A 27,053-nucleotide genomic window follows, 5' to 3' on the forward strand; every position below is an offset into this window, starting at 1 on the left:
AAACTTACCACGGGTGAGATTCTGTGCTGCATCTCTTAGAATTGAAAGACGGAATTCACAGGCCAGAGGGAAAGGAGGGGGAAGGTGCCACAAAGTCACCTTTTCATCCTCTCTATCCTGAACTGCTTTGGAGGATGGGAGGCAGCAGCCCCAGGCAGAGGCAATGGATTCTTCCTAAAACTGGGGGGTCCACAAGGCCCGGCCCCCTCTGTGGCCCCACCTTTGTGCCTCTTCTTCCCCCCGAGGTCCAAGAACAGCCCCTGGCCCATGTTCTCTCCCACCAGGTCACCCACCCAGGGAAGGTGGAGGGTCTGCAGCTCCTCACAGCTGCCCGCGCAGCTCTTACCCCAACCCAGCTAAGCCTGGGGTTGGGGCCTCAGTGGCCAAAGAGCTGCAGCCAGGCCATGGTAAGAGCCGTCTGGGCAGCTGTGTGGAGCCATGGAGAGGGGATATGGGGGGCGGGAGGGACATGGGTCAGGGGCTTCTCTTGGGTCCCCCCACCCCAGGTAGGTGGAGGGTCCACGGTTCCTCACAGCTGCCCAAGCTGCTCTTACCAGTGCTGGGCTCCAACTTCTGGCCTGGCTGGGGGGTGATGCCTTGTGGGGAAAGGAGGGGTAGGGGGCTGGGCCCATGGAGAAAAGTAGATGGGTGAGGCCTGTCCATTTTCAAAAGTGGGGGAGCTGTGGTCCCTTGGCCCCCCAAGCCCCAGGCATACCTCAGACAGCTGTGGATACCTGAGCTAGTGCTGACTCTTTGGAGTGGCCTTGGGGCAGGTGCCAGTGCTGCCCATAATCTCTGCTATGCTTTGGTCTAGGGTTGCCAACCCTCCCCGACTGGCTGGGAGTTTACTGGAATCAGCATCGATTTCCAGGCAACTACTGAAAGCAATCTGGGAGATTTTAACAGGCTATTTTAAGAAAATAAATTGATATAATAAATGCACATAATTCATACAGAAGTTCATTCATTGTTAAAACATAACAATGTCCTGTCATTGTGTTTTTCTTTCCCTTGGCTGCATAATGACCCAATAGGTAATATAAACTGGTAGTACTATCATAATTGGCGCACACATACACTCCTGAAAGTTGCCTGTTTTTCCACTGCATTTCCCAACTGAGCACTAGAAAAAGTACATTAGCTATTTAGCTAACAGTTCAAAACAAAAACCCAAAACAAAAGTGACGGTGGTGACGAGTCATTTGAACAGTGGCACAGTAAAAAAGAAAAAGTATTTTTGCTGTTTTAATGACCAATGGTGCAAAAAAAAATGCATTCAAAAATTGGCTTCACAAAATTGACACAGTTACAGCAGAATGCATTCTGTGTTGGCAGCTTTAAGGTAAAAACATAACATTTAATTATAATTAAACTAAGTATAAAGGTTTAAAGTTTCAAGCTATTCATTGCTGTTGCTCTGTAGCTAGCTTGATATTGTGACTGGGTTAAACATACAATTAGTGACATTGCATCATGTTGGGGAAAAAAATCTCCTAGAATAGCTTTAGTCAGAGTTGGCAGAGTGTGACCGTCCTGCTGATACACCACCCCTCCCATTCCCCCCATACCCCTTAAGCAGCGGCGTATTACCGCCTACGCCAACAATGCTTAGGCATAGGGTGGCAACTTTGCTCGTGCCCCCTCCCCAACTCCGCCCCTTCCCCAAATCCAGGGCGCGCCGCGCTTTCCCCCTTCCACCTCCCTCCCAGACTTGCCACGTGAAAGCGCTGGGAAGCTGGGAGAAGCGAGTAGCAGCGTGCTCGGAGGAGGCGGAGCAGAGGCCTGCGGGCGCGGGGAGTAACCCGGGGGGCCGGGAACCGCTCCCCGCCCCAGCTCACCTCCGCCATCCCCCGAGCGCCGCAGCTCCTCTTCTCCCGCCTCCCAGGCTTGCAGCGCGAAAGCGCTGGGAGGGAGGAGAAGCGAGTAGCAGCGCGCTTGGGGGATAGCGCAGGTGAGCTGGGGCCAGCGGGCGCAGGGAGTAACTCTGGGAGGTTGGGGGCAAGAAACCGCTTCCTGCCCCAGCTCACCTCCACTCCATCTCCGCATCCCCCGAGTGCGCCACGACTCCCCTTCTCCCACCTCCCTCCCAGGCTTGCGGGGGGGAACGGAGATGAGCTGGCGCAGCGGGGGGGGGGTGTCTAGGGGTGGCAAATTTGTTAATCCACCACTGCCCATAAACTTGGACTTGTAAAGGGGGTTCTCAGCGAATCGCCTTACAAATCGTCTCTGCAGTGCCTACACTGGGAGAATCTTCCCCTACCTGGACTACTGGCTTTCAGGGCCCTTTTATGCTGCTCCTTCACTTTTATCTGGTGTACAGGAGCTGGAGCAGGGGTGAGGCTCTCACCCCATATCATGGCTGTAGCTATGGATGGACTATGGCCCACCCCATTAGCACTCAGACCCACTCAAACCTGAGCCTGTGGGAATGCCAAACGTAAGTAAATTTATTAACATGCTTTAAAAAAAAGTATTTATTTTAACCATGGACCCTGAAGGCAGCAGCTCAGATATTGGACAAATATGATATTTTTAAAATATGTAGCAGACTTTGGCCAATCAAAGACAAAGTTACTGTGATGCAATATTTGGGTGGGATCTTCCTTATACAACAAATTATGTGCAAGCAGCATTTCACTGAAAGGTTGTGGCCATGTGGTGCAAATCTATTAGAAGTCCCAACAGGTTCCATATACCAACTTTATTTTAAATGTACACTGAGGAAACATAAGTTCTAACATAAATGATTTGCTGAGATTTCAGACCTTTATTCACTGCTGATCCACTATAAGCAGGGGCCCACCCAAATTTCCATTTCTAGCTATAACACTGCCACACATGTACAAATGCAACCATCAGATTTGTGTTTTGTATGTAATTGTTACAACATTTGAAGACTAAAGGAAAATTACATAACATTGAAAGGACACAAATATTTTCTTAGGACTTGTTTATTTTTCATTCCTCACTGAGATAGTTTTAAAATACCCATTCTGTTTTTGGAGCTGATTAAAGAAAGTACTTATACACGTGTCAAAGTTTAAGCACAAGGGCAGTATTCTTGACCTCAGTGGGACTACTCACGTACTTAAAGTTAGTCATGTGCTTAAGCATCTTCTTGAATCAGGGCCTTAATTATTTATTATAGGCATCTATACAAGTCCCATCACTGTAGAATTTGGCTGCACTGGTTGTTGCTTAGGAATGAGGCAATACACAATTCCCATTTGGAGAAAGTTGCTTCTCTCATTTTCTGTATGGCAAATATTGATTTTTTTTGCCCCCAGTATAGTGACTTATGAAGAACAAGCTGATATAGAAGCTACTGCCCCTTGATACTTCCTCTCATAAGCACAGCGATGTTAAGGGTGCTGTTGGCACAGTGCAAGGAACAGCGTTTGTTAGGCCACGTCCAGACTAGATATTAAAATCGATTTTAGATATGCAACTTCAGCTACGGGAATAACGTAGCTGAAGTCGAATTTCTAAAATCGAGGTACTCACCAGTCTGGCCGGCGCTGCATCGATGTCCGCGGCTCTCCGTGTCGATTCCGGAACTCCGTTCGGATTGATGGAGTTCCGGAATCGATGTAAGCGCGCTCGGGGATCGATACATCGCGTCCAGACTAGACGCGATATATCGATCCCCGAGCAATCGATTTTAACCCGCCGATGCCGTGGGTTAGTCTGGACGAGGGCTTAGTTAACTAGAATTCCCCAAACAACTGGGCTCCAGATCATATTATACCTACTCAGGTGGCTTAGGCCCAGTCCTGCATTCACTGGGCCAGATCCTCCAGTGCAGCCAAGCTGTGTTCAGTGCACGCTGGGGTAGGTTAGTAAATGTAATTTTGAGCCACCCTGCTTCCAGCCTAAAGGCTGCTCTTTGCTTAGCTGCCCACTGTCTCAAGGACTGCAGCAGCCAGGGACGGCTGGTGATAGGTCCATGCAGGCCAGGCCTCTTTGCTGGGGGGCCAGGATAGGTGGCATCAATTCTGTTCTGGGGAATCCTCAGCAGACTATCCACCGGCTTTGTGCCACTGGAGGATTGCAAAGCCCAAGATCTGACCCTTTGACTTCAACGGTACTCAGATTAAACCTTTACTATTCTGTCTGTAGTGAGTTTCTTCGGTGGGTTGCGCCTTAGTGCTGAGGCAAAGCTCATCTGCCTCTAGTTCCTGGAACAAACTTGGGCTCCATTAAAAAACATTTACTACCTTGCTACAGACACTGGTACAGATTAGACTGATATTCATTGGGCCAGATTGTCCTAGCAAATGCACTTATAGAGGGCTGATATCCCCCTTCCTGCCTATCACCATCTTCTGCTTGCTGGGATGCTGTTGATGCACCCTGTGGGTGATCTATGAGATATTTGGGGGTGCAGGCAGGGCCTGCACAGAATCTAATCAGCTGCAAAACAGTGCTCCCTGCACAGAAATCCAGGAGGAAATTGTTTTAGCTGGGAGCTATATTAACTCCCTCTGGGACCTTTTTAGCTGCTGCTGCTGATCATCTGCCAAAATCAGTACAGCTCCTGTTAGAGCTGTGGTGCCAGGGGCAAGAGGGCCCAAAGGAGCAGTGAGGTGGAGTAGCAGTAGAGAACTCCACGTAAACATCTCTTGCCTCTTTAGATTGCTGTTACTGTTAGTTTTACAGTGCTCAGAGGTGTGGGCAACCCCTTCTCTGAAGACTCCAGAATCTGTGGGTCTGGCAAATCTCACTCAGGCAAACTCTATGGCCCCACTCCTTTGAGAGGAAAGTTTACAGAAAGCTGTGAAGTTATTCTTTAAAAGTTTTTCTGTCTTCATAGCCTCCTCCCATGGGAGTCTTTTCAGTAGAGGGTGGTCTAACCCACTGATATTATGACACCGATCAGACCCCACTGCAGGGTAAAGGGAAGGAATTTCATGACACTAACAGTTATGGACTTACAGAACTAAGGCCCTAAATAGTTTTACATGTATTAGTGGCATTGGCCTAAGCCTTAATTGCATTTTCTGTAAAAGTGCTGGAAATGGTGTTGTCTATTTACACTAGTACAGTGGTTTCCAAACTGTATGGCGCAACCCCAATTCCTCACATGTGGATGATGCCAGTTTGCTTGGAACAGCATAACATTGTGTAACGCCAACAGATGCTGGTCATCAGTGGGCAGGATTGAACCTGGGACCTCGGAGCTTGGTACATGAGCCTCTACTGCAAGAGCTAAAAGCCAACTGGCTGTTAGCTAAGGCTGTAGAGCAGGCTCATTAATCTCTCTCTAAGTGTTCTCAGTGCCACTAGCTGGGACAGAATACCATACCTAGAAGGTGTGTGGGTTACACTTGCACATCCAGTGTGTGTGTGATCTCACAATGCATGGAGGACATCACTTAAAAATAGCAGCCTACACACAGCATGCTCTCTCATGCACCATAGGTACAAGGTCATTCTGTGAGGACAACACCATGTTTTAGAGCAAAATGGCGCCCCCCATGTGGCATGACCTCGCACATACCATAGGTACGAGGTCACACGGCTCTTCAAAATGGCATCCTCTGTGCTGTCTGGGGTCACAGGAGGAAATAATTCATTAAAATGAGGTTGTGCCAACGAAAAGTTTTGGAACCACTGTACTAGCATTAAGTGAAAGTTAAACTGTTTTCAGCACCAGCTTTTTGGACTGGGGGAGGCAGGGAATATGGATTGTTGAAAACTACTTAGTCATTTTCCTACAAAACCATTGATGATATTTTCATCTTCTGGATAGATGGCATTCACTGCCTCACAGGTTTCCACCACAACTTCAACAAGCACCATCCGTCCATTAAACTCTTTCTGAAACAGTCCCACCCGACCATCAACTTCCTGAACACAATAAATCAGCTTCAACAATGGAACCATACAGATAACTATACACAAGAAACCCATGGATCACCACACCTACCTTCATAGATCCAGTAACCACCTCAAACGCACCAAGAAATCTGTTGTCTACAGCCAGGCACTCAGATACCACAGAATATACTCCAAGGATAAAGTCTGGGATATGCACCTTAACACACTCAAATTCATGTTGACCAAACAAGGACACTCCACCAGAGAAGTGGCTTGTATCTTGGAACAGACCACCCAAATACTCTGAGAGAACCTGCTTCAATACAGATATAAAAGCCCCTAGGTGTCACCTACCACACCACACTAGAACTCATATGGGGTATCATCAAACAACTATAACCTATACTCGATGGGGACCCCATCTTGAAAGAAATCTTTTCTGAATTCCCCACTTCTGGCCTTCAAACAACCCCTAACCTCTCCAAGTTCATTATCAGAAGCAAGCTCCCCACAGACCAAGACACACAAACTCAAAGCAGCACCAGACCCTGCCAGAACAACAGATGTAAAACCTGCAGACACATCTCCACTGTTACAATGATCAACAACCACCACAACACACTTTTCAAGATCCCTGGGTCCTACACATGCCTTTCACAACATGTGGTATACCACATCCAGTGCCCTAAATGCCAAAATAGCTACCATGTGGGTGAAACAAGACAATCACTACGCTCTCAAATGAGCTCACAAAGGAAAATGATAAAAGACAAAAACACCACATCACCTGTGCGCAAACACTTTTCACAAAGCGATCACTCTGTCTGACCTATCAATTCTCATCCTCAAAAGGAAACCTGCACAACACTTTCAAAAGCCGAGTCCAGAAGCTTAAATTCATTATTCTGCTAGACACCAAAAATCGTGAACTGAACAGAGACACTGGATTTATGGCTTATTACAACAATTAGTTACCCACTAACCAGAGATGAAAGTAAGTCAGTATGGTGTACTGGTAAGAAAGTGGCTGCCAGTATGGGCCGGTACACGGCCAACGTTAAAGCGCTGCTGTGCTTTAAGCCCTCTACCGGCAGGGCCGCTGATGGGGAGGGGGAGGCCAAAGCTGACCCGGGGCCTGGTGATTTAAAGGGCCTGGGGCTCCAGCCGTTGCCACGGTAGCAGTGGCCGGGAGCCCCAGGGCTCTGGCAGTGATTTAAAGGGCACAGGGCTCCTGGCTACTGCTGCTGTTACTGCAGCAGCCGGAGCCCTGGGCCCTTTAAATTGCCACCAAAGCCCCAGATGGCGCAGGCTGGGCAGTGCTGAAGGGCTGGCTGAGTGAGTCTGGCCCCAACCCCTCCCCTTCTGGGGGCCCAAAGCCACCTTGCACAAGACCCTGGCCACCCTGCATACCAGTAAATCCTTAAAGCTACTTTCACTCCTGCCACTAATCCCCTCTTTTTGTCCTATGACTGCACAGGTGTTAACAGGTCACTTTAGCTTGAACAGTCCTTTATAATATGTGCTAACTACTTACGCTAAATAATCTGTATCAATTTGCATTTTCCTGTGAAGCTGGGAGTTCCTTTCTCAGACCTGAAGAAGAGCTCTGTGTGACTCAAAAGCTTGTCTCTCTCACCAACAGAAGTTGGTCCTTACCCCTCACCTCTCTAATATCCTGAGACCGACACAGCTACAACTACATTGCATACAATGAAGACGTAGTTAACTATATGCATTTACTTGGCTATTTATGTAACAAATTAATTTAAAACACTATATACATTTCCTAAGCAATACTGTGTTACATTGGTATTGCAACTCCCATCTCACCATCCCAAAGCAGTTCCTGGAATTATTTTACCCACTCCTGAAATACAACCATCTCTGGCGTTGAATCCATCAACAGTACCAGGGCACAGCAAAAGAACCCTACAGTTTAGATCAAGAAGTGAACAAGAAAACTGTAATTAATAGAAAGTGAAGGGAGGATTTAGGTAGGTAGAATATAATTACCCAAACTGTAATTTGGCTAGGACACTGGGGATAATACTCTTTTAATCTTGCAAATAATGCCAAGGGATCTTTAATGGCCACAAGCTCTCAAGGCCTTAGTTTCAACTCACACCTGAATGACTGCATTCCACACCAGGACACTGTGATCTCAAAACATCTATGGTCTAAGTTTTACACTATGCATGAGGGGGATGAAATCTTAGAGAGGGAACAGGATGAGGAAGAACAAAAGATGCAGGAACACAATTTCATGGTTACTCAGGCCTTGGCTACACTTGTGAGCTACAGCACTGTTAGTGGCTTTATAGCACTGTAACTCACTCCCCGTCCACACTGGCAAGGCACATACAGCGCTGTATCTCCCTGGCTACAGCGCTGCTTGTACTCCACCTCCACGAGAGGAATAAAGAGTGTAGCGCTGCTGCTGCAGTGCTGGGGTGCCAGTGTAAACAGGGAATAATCTTAGTACGCTGAAACTGACCTCCGGAAGCTTCCCATAATCCTTTTAAGTAAAGATTACTCTTTGTTTTGTTCTGATGCCTCTCTTTATTTTGTTGTGAACTCCGGCTCCCGAAGCTGCTTATCAAAAAAACAAACACAGCTACTGTTTGCTGTGAATGAGCAGAGGCTGGCAGGGGGCTCCCTTTGGAATGCCCACAGCTAGTGTTTGCTTGAAGAAAGGGGGAGGGAGAGGGCTTGAGGAGAGAAGCGGCACAGTGCGTGGGAGGGAGGGAGCAGGGGTCCATTTCGGGGAGGCTGCTTATCAGCTGCTGTTTGCTTTCAGTGAGTGAGAGAGGGGTGAGGGAGGGGGTCAGAACTTGCAAGGCAGCTGCTGACACAGTGTCAGCTCCAAAAATCCACTCACTCACTCCCTCACGCTCCCTGCCACAGTCCACCCCACCCCCCTCTTTTGAAAAGCATGTTGCAGCCACTTGAACGCTGGGATAGCTGCCCATAATGCACCGCTCCCAATGCCGCTGCAGATGCTGCAAATGTGGCCACGACAGTGCGCTGGCAGCTGTCAGTGTGGACAGACTACAGCGCTTTCCCTACTCAGCTGTACGAAGACAGGTTTAACTCCCAGTGCTGTACAGCTGCAAGTATAGACATACCCTCAGTTTAGACACATCATTTTTTTAAAATACTTTTTGCATTACTATTATGCACAGCTCAAAAAGACCCTGTGTTTGTAACAGCTACTGATCTCTCCAATCACAGGGTTAGCATGTAGCTGATGTGTGTTACCAAAGGAGGAGTAATGCTGGTCCACAAGGTATGACAGGATAGAAAGGCTGTACTCCAGTCTGACAGTACTAGCATTTTCTAAGTCACTGTCTTGAAGTGTGGAGGGTCTTGTTAGCATAGTTGTTGTCAGGGTAGCAGGTGAGGAAAATCCATCTTTGGATGCCTGGAAATTCCTATTCCAAACCAGCATTTAAAAATACTTCCTGAATGTATTCAGGTTTTATTGTTGGGTTTTACATGGAAGTTCAAAACAGTTTAAGGTAAGATGTGCTTATAGAATGGAGTAAGTATTCTAAACAACCCCAATCTTACCATAGACAATTATTGTAACTGATTACATTTTGATCATTTCAGAGATAATCTGAATGGTTCACAGTCCTAATTAAAAACAGCACGCAGTAATTAATGCACTTAAAGTATATTTTAATTAAGTGGCTTGTACTGGAGTGTGACAGAATTCATTCCAAATGAAAAGCTAGAGCACACAGGAGACCAGGATTTCAGAAGTGATCGAGACTATTTTACTTCTAAGGGCAGGAGCTGCAACTGTCACAGAAATGCTTCATCTTGTATGGGGAAGAGGCAAAAGCAGCACAGTTTGCTCCATTCTGTCACAACTCTGTGAAGCTGACTCAGAGATGGGTATAATCTTGGATGAGTTGGCTCGCCATACACCATCCATGGGTGACTGCAACTATGACATCAAATGGGGGCTGTTGCACAGATGGAAGGATTGGGTTATATAGGAAAAATAAAGGGGATGTAAAAGCCCAATAAACCCCGCTCTGATGTACGGTTAAAGTTTCTGCCTGAGGCTGGTAAGAGACCCACTTAACATAGGGGTAGGGCAGGGAGAGACTATGCTGGGATGCTGGGATCTTGATAACAAAAGAATTATGGGTGGGATTTTTCAACAGAGCTCAGCGTTGGCTTAAATCCACTCCCCAGTGAAATCTATTATAAAACTCCCATTGATTTCACTGAGAGGCCCAGACCCACAAAGGTACTTAGGCACCTAAACTCCAGACTCACATGCCTAAATCTCAGATTTAAATCTCTGAGATTTACACATCTAAGCCCCAGTTTTGGCTCCACTGCAATCCACAAAACTCCTGTTGAGCCCTGTAGGTGCCTAAACTCACACAGTGAGTAAATTTTCCACAGTAAAAGTTCCCTCAGTGCCTATGCTCTTGCCTCTGGGCATGTGCACTGCTGCCTTCCTCTAGGCATCTGGGTGCCTCTCTCCTGCCTGTGCCCCAGAGTGAGCCACAAACTGGGGAAAGACAGGTGTTCATCCACCTAAGTCACACGCAGGGCCCAATCTGGTGGGCCGCCTCAGTGGCAGCCTACCAGATCAGAGCCATTTAAAAACAGGCTGGAAGAGGTGGTGCTGCTGCTGCCCACCTTAGAACTTTATCCCAGGGATCTGAGCACTCACCAGGAATGTGGAAGACCCACGTTCAATTCCCCTCTGATTCCCAGAGGGGGAGAAAATATTTGAATAGGGGTCTCCCACCTCTCAGGAGGGTGCTCTCACCATTGAGATATTCTGACATGGGATTCCCTCAATCTCTCCCGTTGAAGAGGTTCGTCTGTGGACAAATAATGAAACAGTAATTAGAGGAGGGGACTGGCCCTGGGTCTCCCACCTCCCAGGTGGGTGCTCTAACCACTGGACGACAGAGTCATTTTCTCTCTGTCTCTCTGGTCTGAAGACTCTGTAAAGTTCCAGTCCCCCCTGCTCCATTTGCTCTTTTATTATTTATCCACAGTGGAACGGCTTCATTGGGAGAGATTAAAAAAGCTCCATGTCAGAATTTCCTGTGGCTCGCTGGTTACAGCACACTCCCAAGAGGTGGGAGATCCTGTTCCAATCTCTCCCCTCAGGTGGGGGAGAATTGAACCTGGGTCTCTCACATTCCAGGTGAATACTCTAACCACTGGGCTAAAACTTGTAAGGTGTGCATCACCTCCTTCTCCAGCTGTTTTGTGGTTGCCACTTGTAAATCACTAAGCAGAGAGGGGCAGAGTTTAGCGCACACCTCTGACGTCAGCATCTCCCATTGGCTAGCTTCGGCAGCTCCCCACCTAGAATGCTGTCTTTTGAAGATTGCATTTCTAAGGTGCCTCTCTCTCCCCATTCATTGTACAGGGAGCCTAGATGCCTAAATCAGGCTTTGTGGGACACAGTGTTGTTCCTGTGATTTTATAGGTGCCTAAAGTTAGCCATTTTAGTGCTAAGCATTACAGCATCTAAGTCTTGTGAATCTGGTCCTGAGCACATTAGAAAATCCCAGTCTTCAGCTATAAAGTAAAGTGATGTCGGTTCCTATTTAACTCTATGCTGGGACTAATAAGGTGAACAAAGAACAATCACAGCAGGATAACACAACTAAGAGCTTTTATAAAGTTAGAGTTTTGAAAGAACATTAGTTATGTTCCACTGCAGACACCAATCCTAGCATAGAAAAACATGGCACTATTTAAAAAGAAAGTAAGATAGCGGAAATGAAGATTAGTTAAATGGAGTGTTACTTAGAGAGCAGTAGCCTTGGTTCATAATATATTTGATTCTACTGTATCTAGTTGAAGGGTTTTTTAAGGGCCAGCTAAAGTTTCGACAACCCTTCTGAAGTTATAAATAATTGGTCGGTGCTTAAAATAGCCTACACTAAACTTTCCTCTCCACATGTACAAAAACTATCCAAGAACATCTTCTAACTATTTCAGGTAGATCAATTACCAAAGCTGAATGTAATTAGCTTACACCCACTAACAGGGTACGAAGCATAGAGCACAAAAGATATTTTCACTCTTGGCACATATAATTAGAATCTTCTATCAAAGGCAGAAAAATCATAATGATGATTCTGTGACTCTCTCTATAGAAAGTGCAAGCACATCTCTAGTAGAAGAGAACCTGAGAAGAAATAGTAAGCAGGATTGTAAATGCATGCCTTAATTAAGTATTATTGACTCGCTGCTACCAGTTAGGGGTTCTCAAACTTCATTGCACCATGAACCTGTTCTGACAACAACAATTATTACATGACACCAGGAGGGGGAACTGAAGCCTGAGCCCATCCAAGTCCCGCCACCCCAGGTGGAGGGGCCTGTCATAGGGTCCTGTGCAGGCTCTCCCGTTTTGTGCCTGCACCCTGTGTTTCGGCTAGTATAATAAAGAGTGTTCACTCCTTCTTTTGTTGGATCACCCAAGTGTCTTTGTATACAGGGCTCATGCAGTTCCCAGATCCCTCAACAGTTAGTGCCCCACAGACCTCCCCAGGGTCTCCTGGCCCTTGAGGCTTCCTTGTTGGTAAGGAGACAGAGATACTGCCCTCCTGTGTCCTCCAGCCTCCTCACTGAGGTTTGCCCAGAGCTTTTATAGCCCTCTCCTGCTCCAGCCCAGCTGTCCCTACTTCGCTCAGTATGTTCCTCTGAGCCAGCCCTCCTTACAGCTTGCAGCTGGGCTCCCTGCTGAGTACCTGCATCTCTACACCTGGCCTCCTGGCCAGAGAGCAGGCTGCAGCCAGCATTTTGGCACGGCTTTAAAGGGGGTTTTACCCCTACCCTGCCACAGGGCCAGAGATAAAGCCAAGGGCATCAGCTCCAGGCAGAGGGTGTAACCTGAGCCCCACTGCTCAGGGCTGAAACCCTCAGACTTCGGCTTCATCCCTGGGCAGTGGGGCTCAGCTTTCAGCTTCGGCTCTGGGCTCTAGCAAGTCTATACCAGCCCTGGCAACATCATTAAAACAAGGTCATGACCCAACTTGGGGTCCCGACCCACAGTTTTAGATACATGCTTTAACTACCAATTCACTATCATCAAGATCACTGACATTAAAATTCATGAAATAGCATAAAGAACTTTTTGTGAACAATTCACCAAAACTATTTTTCCATTTGGCCTGTTCATACTCTTTATGTAAATGTATACCATAAAAAGTACCCAGGTCAACCTCTAGGTTCTTTAATCTAAAAGACACCACACCCATACAAAATAAAGACAGGAAATGCAGCCTGAAATTACCCCAGTTTTCAATGACAAGTCACGTTAATCAAGCAGACAAATGAAAAAATATTCCACTTCTCCTAAGTAAGCAGTCTTTCCATGCCTCTTCTCTCTCCCTAACAGTCCAGGAAAATAGATGTACCTAGTTGTAGACCATGAAGATCAACAAATATAAGGGGTACGGAAGAGAAAATTCCAAAGTTAAGGACCCTTCATGGATCAGTGTCATCTGAGCCATTCCCTCCCATTTTAAACAGCGGTGCTTCAACTCAAGAGCCTCTGCTGGGCACTATGCAACACAGTCACTCTGATTTACACAGGTCCCAGATCATCTGTATTTGTACAGCACAGAGCAAATGGGGTCCTGGTCCTTGACGAGGGCTCCTCGGTGATATGATAATACAAATAATAAATAATCATAACAAGTAATCAGTTTAGGCACATCTCCATTCTGTTTTTACATACCAATCATATTACTCTTATGCACATTTCAGAAAGTCTATTAATGGCATGGAAACCTGCAGTCTAAATTTCAGTCTTAAAGTATGGCAAAATTATAAGCAAATGAAATCAGGCTCTTACCATGGGAAGTGTTGGGGAACCTAAATAATGGGCAGTACTACCAACCCCACTATAATAATTATTTTAATATTTAGCCACTATGTTCATTGGTCATGAAAACTGTGTAAGTGAGCCAGCAACAGTTTCCTCTAAAGAAAACATTTCTACCGCCAAATACCCTTTAATACAACAGAGACCTTGAAAAGTGAAATCTACAGAAAATCAAAGAATCATAAATTACAATACATTGTTTGGTGCCAAGGAATCTCACAGAGTTCCCTGCTCTTCCTGTTCATTTTAGTATTCTTGACTGTGTCCTTTGGAATTTCCAGTGTTTCCTAGATTGTGTTACGGGGTCAAATTGCTACTTATCACACTACATGCACAAGACACCAGAATATGCTATTTTCTATTCCTGAATAACTCAAATATGATATTTAAAACAACATATTTCTGAAATATTAAATAGTCCCTATTGTATTCTTCTATCAATTCAAAATTTACAGTATTTTGAAACCAACTAAAAGGGTTAGGTTGGAAGGAATAACTCAAATTGAACACTGGAATTAGATTTCTCCATAGAAACTACGCCATCAAAACACTGACCACTAATTAATGTGTCTAGAATACAAAACTGTCCCCAATATAGATAGATAAAATCCACAACTTAACTTAATGCACTTTCTCTTGCCACCAATAGCAAGTTTTAAAGGGGTTCGCTCAGGGAAAAAACCACCATGCACAGTTTAATTTTAAGCAAATGGTTATCTGCTTTTCTGAATCAGGTCCATAAATATCGGCCAGGTACTTCCATTCTTACAGTGTATGAAATTATAAGTTTGGTCCGACAATGTTACTTTAAAATGTTTCTGCTACGTATTTTTCAGATCAAAATGTTCATGGCCTCGTTTTTCCATATTTTAAGCCAGGTTCAGTATTAAGAGGTTTCAGAGTTTTACAGATGCAAGTGAGGGTCTGAGAACACCATCAAGCCACTGGTGCTGAACATCACGCTTTGTTGATCACAATCCTTTAGAAAGGAGCAAGCTGAGGAAGTGAGCACAGTGGTCTGATGGGCTGGCAAGAGCAAAGTCCCCAGGTGCATCACAAGACACAGGGCAGCTGATTTTGAGAGATACTGATGGAAACACTTCTGCGTCCATAGCTGGGTTTTATGATAGCTTATGGTATTGCTGTCTCCTAAATTCAGCTCTTCTGTACCATTGGGGAAAGTATCTTGAAATAATGCAAACAGATTAGATGAATATTGGTGAACTCATCCCTGTGCAGAGAGCCAGCAGATGGTCAATGCAACCTTTTAAGACTCACGTACGCCTCAAAATAGGAAGGATGCATATGCTTTGTCATGTCCTTTTGCAAAGGAGTGAATTTTACCCATTAGCTGCATGTACAGCATTGTATTTAATAAGCCCTATGACATGACATCACTCTGTGTGCGTGCGTGCGTGCGTGCGCGCATGGGGAACTTGGTTTATGCACAAATTTAAGTAATTATGTGGCTTGTTAAAGGCGCCAAATTGATAAGCCTGGAAAGTGGAGCCCTCTATTTATCTAAAGAACAGATATAGACAGTAATAATACAAGCTTCCCAACCAATATGCCTCAACTCTGTCCTGAAGAGACTACCTTTATAAGCAAGACAGTAATTAGATCGTTATGCCAGCATAATTCTTGGCCTCTCTGCTAAGACAAACTTGCTGATAAAAATGCCAATTTGTGCCAAGAAAGGAACTGGTTTCCATGATGAAGACAAGTGGGTCAACTAGGAAGTGGATGGAGATGATGACCTGCCAACTGATCTAGCTTTTATCCACTACTAACCTGGGCAGGATCAGAACCAGAGGCAAAGTTCTCTGTAATTGGAGCATCCAGGGGACACAGCAATACACTATTGATATTTGCAAAATAAAATAATATAATAGAGAGTTAGGAGTCCCCTAAGCCATCTACTCCCGAGCAGTAATATACATTACCAGAAAGAAAAAAAGTTTATACAGTATTATATCCATGTCAGTCCCAGTTTATTAGAGACAAGGTGGGTGAGGTAATACCTTTTATTGGACCAACTTCTGTTGGAGAGAGACAAGCCTTTCAGGGTTACGCAAAATGCTTCAGCTCATCCCTCTCAGCAACAGAAGTTGGTCCAATAAAAGACATTACCTCGCCCACTCTGTCTCTCTAAAATAAGGTTTGGTATTCTCTCCTAGAAGATTTGTTCTCATCATGCAATACAGAATGATTATTTGTTTCAGCTCCCAAGAGTCTACAAGGTATGAAGCAGGGTTAACTTAATTGCAGGTGAGGATCAATCAGCTCATATTCTGCATGTCTATAAGCAATCCTCTAAATCCATTACTCACATGAAAATTATCAACATAAAACTAGACATTTCCCCTGATTTGACTGAATCTCATCTTACTACAATTCATATCTCCCCAACAAGGGGACCTTTGATTTATGCAAAAACTTTAAAATATAAACCCCTGTGCAGCAAACTGAGTGTGGTTTATAATCTGGGATTTCCATAGCTTTTTGTCTACATAAAATAAAGTGCTTGTAAATCCTACACTAATTAGTAGACTCAGTGTCTGGGTGGTAGTCAAGGTACTTTGGACGGCTTGAGAGGAAATAACAGCTAATCCAGAAAGCCAATTTTCACTTCTGGAAATGAGCCCAGATAAACCTTACTCATTTTGCAAGTTGCCTGCTGATCATCCCTGTGTTCAGAAACCATGTGCAAATTAAAATCCTTTGAAGTTCACAGTTCTAAGTGAATTCTTCATAGAACTTGGCAGATCTTCCACTGACTCAGATAGGCAAAGCCCTCAACTAACACATATGATAAAGACAAGGCTTCTTCTGATCTAGATAGGATAAGATGGACCTTCCTTTCATGAGGATGGGATAGAGCCAAGCATCTCAACATTGAACGTGTCGTCCATTAATTCAGATGAAGCGTTACCTGGCCTGAACTGTGTCATTTGAGAACTCCTCAGAATCATATTTAAGATTATATTGCGAAGGCTGTGTCCTAGTCAATGGACATAGCAACAGGCCTGATGAACAAAATGTCTCATTTTTTACAGGTCAGCAGAAGCCCTGTCTGACCTTAGTGCATTTGCTTCAGAAACATTTTTTTTCAAAGCATCATGCAAATAAACAAATAGTCAATTATCTAAACTAAACCTAGTTTGAAAAGGCGTTATGTTGCCCAAAGGCTATTTCAATAACATTTAACAACAAGCCCACCATTAGTTTCAAATCAGACTACTTCCTCCTAGGCTTTAGAAATCCACCTATTCCTTTCTCAATATACATTAATGATGGCTGCTCAAATAAGGATGCTAGTTTATATCAGCTACTAATTACACTGCTTTGGTTTTCACATTCCTATGATGAGTGATGAAGTTTAAGGAAAGATATTCTTATAGGAAATACTATGAATATGATGAAAATCAGTCTGACAACAATGTCACTGATGAAAACTATGTGCAAAAGTGTTAGTTTTGTGTATAAAGTGACCTGAAATAACGGGGAAAGTTAGGAACTAAAACAGGTGTGGTGGGACACCGCTATTCACAAGCAGATGGGACAACAGAAGATGTTAACATGGTGCTGGGATTCAGATGAGAACTCTACATGGAGTAATCGCAGCCAACAAACCAGTTAACTTTCTCTGCCCCCAAAATGAGTCACAGATTTACCAGATGTCAAGATTAGGTGACTTTAGAATATTAAACACTAGTGAGTCAGATGCACTTTACAATTGTTTGCAAGAACTACAGTATATAAAAAATGGACCTGAAACAAGACAGTCTGTGTCAACATGATAATACATGCTATAAAAAAATGAATTTACATGTCCACTAATAAAAGGAGCAAAACAAGATTTGACCTATCTAAAATGAAGAGGTAGACAACCCACAGTTATCCACTTTACAACTTTGTCTTCTTAAAGTTGTTACCTCATCATGACATTTTGTAACACTCTGATGCATTGTCACATAAAGAAAAGCAGATAATCCAATATCCATCAAAATACAGTCTAGCCTCACTATGATGATTGTTTGTATAATTAAAAACTGTCTGTAAAATAACCATAATTTACACTTACTGACTACCTGTATACGCAAGGTAACACTGGGGGTTGAATTATAATCCCATGCTTTTAACTTTCTGAAAAAGTTATCTTTTAAGACAGAAATTTTCCTTGCTTAGTCTCATCCAGGAGGTGAAGTTTGTAGCTATTTGAGGAAAATCACTTCAGACATCTCGGTTACTGAACAGTGTAGGACAGAAAAAAGGTAGCTGATGCAATTTTATTTAGTAGCCAAGGAGAATTTTAGAACACAGAAGGAGAAACACCAGGGAACAAAGGCTTGTAATGGAAATCAAGATAACACAGCAGAAACAGAAAAGGTGGAGGAAAGAACATAAGTTTCAAGAGGGCTCTAGCACATTTTGCCCATTCTGTTCCGTACTCTCCTGAGCTATATAAGATAACAGCACAATATAGGTATGTAAACCCGAGCAGATGAAAGACAAGTAATGTGGGCAATACTATCAGTGAATCTTTGGTTGTTTCCATTTTAAAGATTTACAAGCCTGGTGTTGAAGGAAAAGGCTTAACATTAGAACACAGATCAAATTTCTGATTATCACCATCTTGCTAGAGAGGTACTGGAGGAAGGGAGAATTATGGAAGTGGACTGTGATGCTGACAGATATGAAAGTAGTCATGTAAAGTTTCTGTATAATACCTGAAGACTGTGCACAGTGAAAGAGGGGATATTTATAGTACTGAAGAACCATATTCCTCATATGAAAAAGGCCTGATTTACACTGGAAACTATGCTGGATAGGAGAAATGGTAAGCATGGGATGTGAAAATCTGAGCCTAACTGACTAAGAACATGGTTTGGAGAGATGGTTTGGGTAGTGGTCCCTTGCTTTTGAGTGGGGAGGGAGGCCACTCCATCTCACTACAGGCAGACTGCAAGTCACAGTTTGTAGGGGAAACTCGCCCTCTGCATGGGGCTAGGGTTGCCAACTTTCTAATCACACAAAACCGAACACCCCTGCCCCACCCTTCTCTGAGGCCCCGCCTATGCCTTGCCCCTTCCCTGATGCCCCCCATCTGCAGGGTCCCGGCAGTGCTTACTGTGAACTCTGAGGAAGTGGCCACCAGGTCCTTGCAGCCTCTAGGGGGAGGCACAGCCAGGTGGCTCTGCACAGTGCATGCTGCCTTCGCGCCCACAGGCACCATGCCTGCAACTCCCATTGGTTGCGGTTGAAGCTGGTACTCAGGGCAGGGGCAGCATGCAGCGCCTCCCAGTCCCTGGCCACCCCAGCGCCTAGGGGCCACAGGGACCTGGCAGCCGCTTCCGGGAGCAGTGTGGAGCCAGGGCAGGTAGGGAGCCTGCCTTACTGCCCACTATAACGCGACCCGATATAACACGGGTTCGCGTATAGCGCGGTAGCAGTGGGTCTCCAGTGGCGCTTTAAAGGGTCTGCGCTTCGGCTGCTGCAGGGAGCCCCAGGCCCTTTAAATCATCGCTGGAGCCCTGCCAGCGCTACCCCGGGGCTGCGGCAGCGGGGCTCAGGTGGCGCTTTAAAGGGTCCGGCGATTTGGCTGCTGTGGGGAGCCCCAGGCCCTTTAAATCCTGCTGGAGCCCCATCGCCGCTACCCCAGGGCTGTGGCAGTGGGGCTCCACCGGCGATTTAAAGGGCCTGGGGCTCCAGCTGCTGCGGGGAGCGCAGGGCCCTTTAAATCACCGCTGGAGCCCCACTGCTGCTACGCCAGGGCTGCGACAGCGGGGCTAGCCGGAAATTTAAAGGGCCCGGGCTCCCCACAGCGGCTGGAACCTGGAGCTCTTTAAATCACAGCTGGAGCCCTACCGCCCCTACCCCAACATAATGGGGTTTCAGCTAGAACGTGTTAGGGATTTTTAGCTCCCCATGACTGCATTATAGTGGGGTAGAGGTGTAATGGAAATCTCATAGTGATCTGGTAGACAGAGAACCTGGAGCCACAACAGTGGTACCCCTAACCCACCCAGCAATATCGTCAATCTATCCAACTACACACTCAGCCCAGAAGAAAAGTCTGTCCTAGCTCGGGGACTCTCTTTCTGCCCTGCCACACCCACCAACATGATACAGTTCTGTGGCGATCTGGAAGCCTACTTTCGCCGTCTCCGACTCAAAGAACACTTCCAGGACAACACTGAACAGTGCAGTGATACACGGGTGCCCTCCCACCAACAGCACAAGAAAAAGAACTCCACATGGACTCCTCCTGAGGGTCGAAATGACAGCCTGGACCTATACATTGAATGCTTCCGCCGGCGTGCACAGGCAGAAATCGTGGAACAACAACATCGCTTGCCTCACAACCTAAGTCGTGCAGAACGCAATGCCATCCACAGCCTCAGAAACCACGCTGACATTATCATCAAAGAGGCTGATAAAGGAGGTGCCGTTGTCATCATGAACAGGTCTGACTATCAAAAGGAGGCAGCCAGACAACACTCCAATACCAAATTCTACAGGCCACTTCCCTCAGATCCCACTGAGGAATACACTAAGAAACTACAGCATCTACTCAGGACACTCCCTACACTAACACCAGAAGAAATCAACATACCCCTAGAGCCCCGACCAGGGTTATTCTATCTACTACCCAAGATCCACAAACCCGGAAATCCTGGACGCCCCATCATCTCGGGCATTGGCACTCTCACTGAAGGACTATCTGGATATATGGACTCTCTACTCAGACCCTATGCCACCAGCACTCCCAGCTATCTCCACGACACCACTGATTTCCTGAGGAAACTACAATGCATTGGTGACCTCCCAGAAAACACCATCCTAGCCACCATGGATGTAGAGGCTCTCTACACAAACATCCCACACACAGATGGAATACAAACTGTCAGGAACACTATCCCAGATGATGCCACAGCACAACTGGCTGCTGAGCTCTGTGCCTTTATACTTACACACAACTATTTCAAATTTGATGACAATATATATCTCCAGATCAGTGGCACTGCTATGGGCACCCGCATGGCCCCACAATATGCCAATATCTTCATGGCCGACCTGGAACAACGCTTCCTCAGCACTCGTTCACTCACACCCCTTCTCTATCTACGCTACATTGATGACATCTTCATCATCTGGACCCATGGGAAGGAGACTCTGGAAAAATTCCACCATGATTTCAACAGCTTCCACCCCACCATCAACCTCAGACTGGACCAATCTACACGGGAGGTCCACTTTCTTGACACCGCGGTGCAAATAAGTGATGGTCACATTAACACCACCCTATATCGAAAACCCACCGACCGCTATGCCTACCTTCATGCCTCCAGCTTCCATCCCGGGCACATCACACGATCCATTGTCTACAGCCAAGCACTGAGGTACAACCGCATCTGCTCTAACCCCTCAGACAGAGACCAACACCTACAAAATCTCCACCAAGCATTCTCAAAACTACAATACCCGCATGAGGAAATAAGGAAACAGATCAACAGAGCCAGACGTGTACCCAGAAGCCTCCTACTGCAAGACAAACCCAAGAGAGAAACCAACAGGACTCCACTGGCCATCACATACAGCCCCCAGCTAAAACCCCTCCAACGCATCATCAAGGATCTACAACCCATCCTGGACAATGATCCCACACTTTCACAGGCCTTGGGTGGCAGGCCAATCCTTGCCCACAGACAACCTGCCAACCTGAAACATATTCTCACCAGTAACTGCACACCACACCATAATAACTCTTGCTCAGGAACCAATCCATGCAACAAACCTCGATGCCAACTCTGCCCACATATCTACACCAGCGACTCCATCACAGGACCTAACCAGATCAGCCACACCATCACTGGTTCATTCACCTGCACATCCACCAATGTAATATATGCCATCATATGCCAGCAATGCCCCTCTGCTATGTACATCGGCCAAACTGGACAGTCTCTACGGAAAAGGATAAATGGACACAAATCAGACATTAGGAATGGCAATATATAAAAACCTGTAGGAGAGCACTTCAACCTCCCTGGCCACACTATAGCAGACCTTAAGGTGGCCATCCTGCAGCAAAAAAACTTCAGGACCAGACTTCAAAGAGAAACTGCTGAGCTTCAGTTCATCTGCAAATTTGACACCATCAGCTCAGGATTGAACAAAGACTGTGAATGGCTTGCCAATTACAGAACCAGTTTCTCCTCTCTTGGTTTTCACACCTCAACTGCTAGAACAGGGCCTCATCCTCCCTGATTGAACTGACCTCGTTATCTCTAGCCTGCTTGCTAGCACACATATATATACCTGCCCCTGGATATTTCCATTACATGCATCTGAGGAAGTGGGTATTCACCCACGAAAGCTCATGCTCCAAAACGTCTGTTAGTCTATAAGGTGCCACAGGATTCTTTGCTGCTGGAAAAGAGAGATATTGACAACAGGCCTAATTAATATTAAGCAATCTAGGAGACAGAAAACAGGGAGTCTCAGGTGATGCCCTGTTTTAGAATCTAGAAATCTCTAAGTAAAGCTACTGAGAAGTGTTTCAACAGCAGCAGAAAGTTGGTAATATAAAAGGAGATAATCAACTTTTTTATAATGTGTACTTATGTGTTCAGCTTTGAATTCAACCAAGCCAGCTGACTGTCCATGCACTTTTGGAACTGGACATTACATACAAAATCAGCAATGAAATGGTACTCATTCCATTCAGCCCCTTTACTATGGACTTTTTGTGGTGGTTCATCTTTTGCCTGCCTAATTTCAGCAGAGATTCCTTTTTCATTTCTTACTCAACAGTCTTTGATGCACAGCTGATGATCTCACCTGTGAGAGCACTAACTATATTGGTCTGTGCAAAAAAAAAGCTGACGAGAACCACATTCAGCTCTAAGTAAGCAAGTGTGGCTCCCATTGGTTTCAATGGGAATTGTGCCTATTTACTGAGTATTCAATAGGACCCTGTGATGGGATATGCAAACCCCACATTGGGCTGGAAGGTGTTCAAGGACAGTACTGGGCCCAGGTAGCCCCCAACCCTCCAGCCCTCAGAGCCTGTCCCAACTGGAAAAGGGGTTGAAAAGGGAGCAACCCAGCCCAGAAATAGGAGGTTGGGGAGGGGACAGATCTGCCCTGAAGGCTCCTGCCAAAGGTATCAGAGAAGCATCCCTGAAGGATTGTATGCTGATCCTGGTTGAGGCTGATGGTTTGGTGGCTTCTACTTTTTCTCTTCACCTTATATTGGACTGGAAGCTGGGGGAGAACAGCAGATGGTAGGAAGTAACCCAGGGAGGGTAACTTGGAGAGCACTTTCAGGGGACAGACTCTGTTGATACTCCTAGGGCCCTGGATTGGAATCTGGTGGAGTGGACAGACCCAGGCTCCCCTACCACTGCCCAACCCACTGCATCTCTGCGTAAAAGAGGACTAGGACTGCAAGACCTGCCCACTGAGAGGGAGCACTAAGTGTGCTAACCACTAGGCAACCTAACCCACCAAGGACTATTACAAGCCCATATTGAAATGGAGATATAAAAGAAATTCCAAGTATACTTTTGCACTTTAACATATTGTATTTTATGGGAAGGCTCTAATCTAATAAGCCACCTCATGTTTCATCTGCCAAACTCACTGCACCACCAACACAGAGCTGCTTGAGGGCACTCTGCTATGCAACAAATTTTTCTTCTGTCAGCAAATGAAAATGGTGATCTAAATAAGCAAACCATGATCATGCAGACCCTCTCTGGTGGCCTACAGCCTCCTTAAATCGTCTCAGATTGATATATAGTCATGTTCCTGACTCAAAGGATTTTTATGGAAAACCTGACCTCCAGTCCCCTCTCCAACAGCTCCTCTTCAGGAAATCAAGCAGGTGGACAAAGTGTTATCAAGTCTGCAATTTTTCAATTATTTATACAAACAAACAAACAAATAGGTCACCCTGACCATGCAGCAAATTGTAACAGGCTAATAAGTAAACTGGCTAGATTTCCCAAGACAAGTAATGATTTGCTTCAATTGCAGGGTTCTAGCACAACTTACAATCTGCTGGAGTTATTCTCTGTCTCTTTTAGTCAGGAACAAGCTAAATATTTAAAACACTATATACAATTCATATAGGAATACAAGTACATACTACAAAAAAGGAAGGTTCAACAGCCTTAAAATAACCCCAGCAAAAACTATTAAATTATTCCACCTTTAGCTATAGTCAGAGTCCCCTGAATACTTGCCTAGCATCCCACCTAGAAAGTAACACCATTCAACTGGCCATGTTCATTCCAGGGCTCCCAGAAGAGTAAAGTAAATCCTGTCAGGTTCATATGGATGCTGCTTTGAGATCTTGAAAAGATTTGATCATAAATGTGGTAAAATAACTTGAGTGAGAGGAGAAGGGGAATTTTCACCCACCAATCTTCAAGAGTTTCAACCCCACAGTCCTTTTTACAAATACAAGCTACTTGCTGGCTGAGGGCCAAGCTTCTCAGTTTTAAGGAATTAATATCCCAGAGAGCTGGACTTTCCCTTTCCTCAAAAAGAGGTCTTTAAATCCTTCAACCCAGTAAAACAGAGAAGCTCTCTATTCAGATTTTAGAACGGTCCTAAACTCCATCTCTCACTTTCATCCCATTCTGAAGTAGAAGACCATAAATCGGGTCACCTGAACTAAGATGGAACTTAGTTAACTGAGAGCTCTGAAATGGACCTGGTAAGCAGGAAAGACAACAGTCTTGTTGATGCGAAAATTTCCCCCTTCTGGGGCAAGACACACCCCAGCACACTCCCATAAGGATACTAAGGGCAGCCTTAATTGGGCATATCCTAATTTTGTGCTTGACCTTATTATTGTATATAGACTATAATTTGAGCTACTTGTGTGTTACGCTTGAGAATCTATTCTGTAGTGTTTATGCAAGGAGTAGACTATTTTTCATAAACAACCCACTCTTCTATAATTACTACTACAGTCAACGTGGTCCTGGTTTTCATGATTTCTGAAGATGGGAGAATGGGCAACAGTGCCCAAAGATCCCCATTTGTTCTACAACTACTCGTACGCTGAAGGAACAGTCTTATTTTGCAACGGTCATGGACTCTATTGCCCTTGCTTTAACTGAATTCAGTTTGTTATGGAGCTTTGTTATGTTTTGTGACCAAGCTCCTTCATCAGTTCATTTATTTGTAACTATATAAAAAAAGATAATTGTAGAGAAGCCAGCATATTAAAACACTGTGCTTTATGCCTAATGCCAACATACCTAGTGAAGCACATTAGACTATGCAGTATCTTTCTATATTACATTACATTTTGTGCTTAGACTTAACCATCATAAAATGTTTAGGCAAGCATATCTCAAAAGTAGAGATTTTTGATATGCTGCTTGCAGATTATAAATAAGGAAGGGCGAGAAGAACTAGTAGTAAGATGATGATGATGAGATATATAAGCCCCTTTCTAATTTTAGCAAAAGCTTTTTTATGTTTATGTATAAACATAAAAAGCTCCTAGCAAAGAATTATATTACTTTTGAAGTAGTGAGAGATGTTGTTAACAGTGCAGAGGCAAAGGCATTAACACTAAAAAAAAGACCTCTTTAAAAGCAAGGAAGATACAAATGTTCACCTTTCACCTCCGTGTCACAGTTACAATCAAGTGCTATGCAAGAAAGTGATAGTATCTGATGGCTAGTCTGAAATGAACTGATGGTTTTAACTTACTTCCAAGAGGACATCTATGCACATCACAAAACAATAACCACAACTGGTACCTCTGTTTGCTATCTCAGCAAGGAGGACAAGAATTTAGTGGCTAAGGAGAGTGAATTACTCTCTCCCCTTTAGAGGTGATCCATAAGGTCACAGCTAAGGATCACTTGCAGAGCAGTTTGGGGGAAGCCTTCTCCAAAGACAGAAAAAGAGACGTTGAACTCAGAAGTGGCTCCTACAAGTGGAGTTTCAGCCTCACTAGTGTCTAAATCTCTAGCACAGTCAGAGGGAAGTTTAAGATGTAACCCTTCCTGACCCTTCTAAACATTTCAGGTGGAGACAGGAAGGAAATGGGGAGGGTGGCTTTTTCTTTGAAACCTGTTTTCTCCTTGCCTTAAAAAGTCCCCTACAGTTCCAAATGCCACTTCCGTCATCACTTCAGATCTCTGGTTCAAGGGGAGCTGGAGGATGGTAATCACAGGACCTTTGTTACCAACCAGGAAGACTGCTAGCAGCCTTGGACAATGGTTTCTTCTTTTCCAAAATGGCCTATTTTCTTATTGCAGCTCTGCCTGGCTCCTGACAGAACTGCATTCACGCTGGAGGATAATTATCCTTTGCTATTTCTGTTAAATAAGCTGATTCTTGAGTTGGCTTTTAAAATCTTAAATAGAACATAAGACTTGCCATGCTTATTCAGAGCAATGGCTTACCTAGTCTAATATTGTGGTTCCCACAATAGACAGAACCAGATGCTCTGGGTAAAGATGCAAGAAACCCCTGAAGTGAGCAATTATAAAATAAACTCCTCGTAAGGAAAAATTTTCCTAGCCACCTCAGTAACAGATTGAGTAACATGCCCTGAAGCATGACAGTTTGTATCCCTTCCAAATTTCATTTTGTTTTTAAATCCTTGCTATTGTACCTGTGAGTGCTCATTATCCACTTTTTTTTTTAATCCTGCTAAACTCTTGGTCCTTAATAATATCTTGTGGCAGGGAGTCCCACAGGCTAATGTTGTCATGTAAAAAGTATTCTTTTATCAATTTTAAATTTGCTGCCTTTCAGTTTCACTGAATGTCTTCTGTTACCCTTTCTCATAACAACAAGAACAAGATGTTCCTGGTTTACCTCCTTTATACTGCTCATCATTTAAACCTTTCTTTCCAGGTGAGAGTGTACCATTGATTTCTACAGTGATGTAACAGCTCCCCAGAAGTTCTGAGAAGTTCCTCTTGGGATAGTTCAACTCCTCACTGCCTTCTTCTCAGCACTGAGTTTTAATGACACTATCTAGTTACAATATACTCCTTTGCGTTATTTCCACACAGGCTTTTTATGTTGTTTTGAAGGCTTTGTTTGTCTGCAGAAAAAAAATCTATCCATCATTTAATAGCGTCCATCCTGCTTTATCACTGGTATTTTCTAAGCAGAAACATATTGTGAACATTTACTTTTACCCAAGTGAAGAGGGTGAACTACAAAAGGCAAGCAAAGATTTTCAGTGCTTGATTTAGCTTTTGCAAAAACATCCAAGTTAGAACTCTAAAGAGAAATATTGGAATATATTGGATTGGATTGTGTTCTGGGAGACCTTACAGATTAAAAAGGAAACATTCAAAAC

At 44.7% G+C, this 27,053-nt stretch overlaps 1 protein-coding gene across 1 annotated transcript in view; it reads right to left on the reverse strand.

The window, feature by feature from the left end:
• Positions 1 to 27,053, reverse strand: part of ABCD2 (ATP binding cassette subfamily D member 2) — a 68,479-nt gene that overhangs the window by 21,744 nt on the left and 19,682 nt on the right. The gene's annotated exons all lie outside the window — the stretch shown is intronic.

The sequence above is a fragment of the Gopherus evgoodei genome, chromosome 1 (assembly GCF_007399415.2).
Source record: "Gopherus evgoodei ecotype Sinaloan lineage chromosome 1, rGopEvg1_v1.p, whole genome shotgun sequence".
In the NCBI taxonomy this organism is placed as follows: domain Eukaryota; kingdom Metazoa; phylum Chordata; order Testudines; family Testudinidae; genus Gopherus; species Gopherus evgoodei.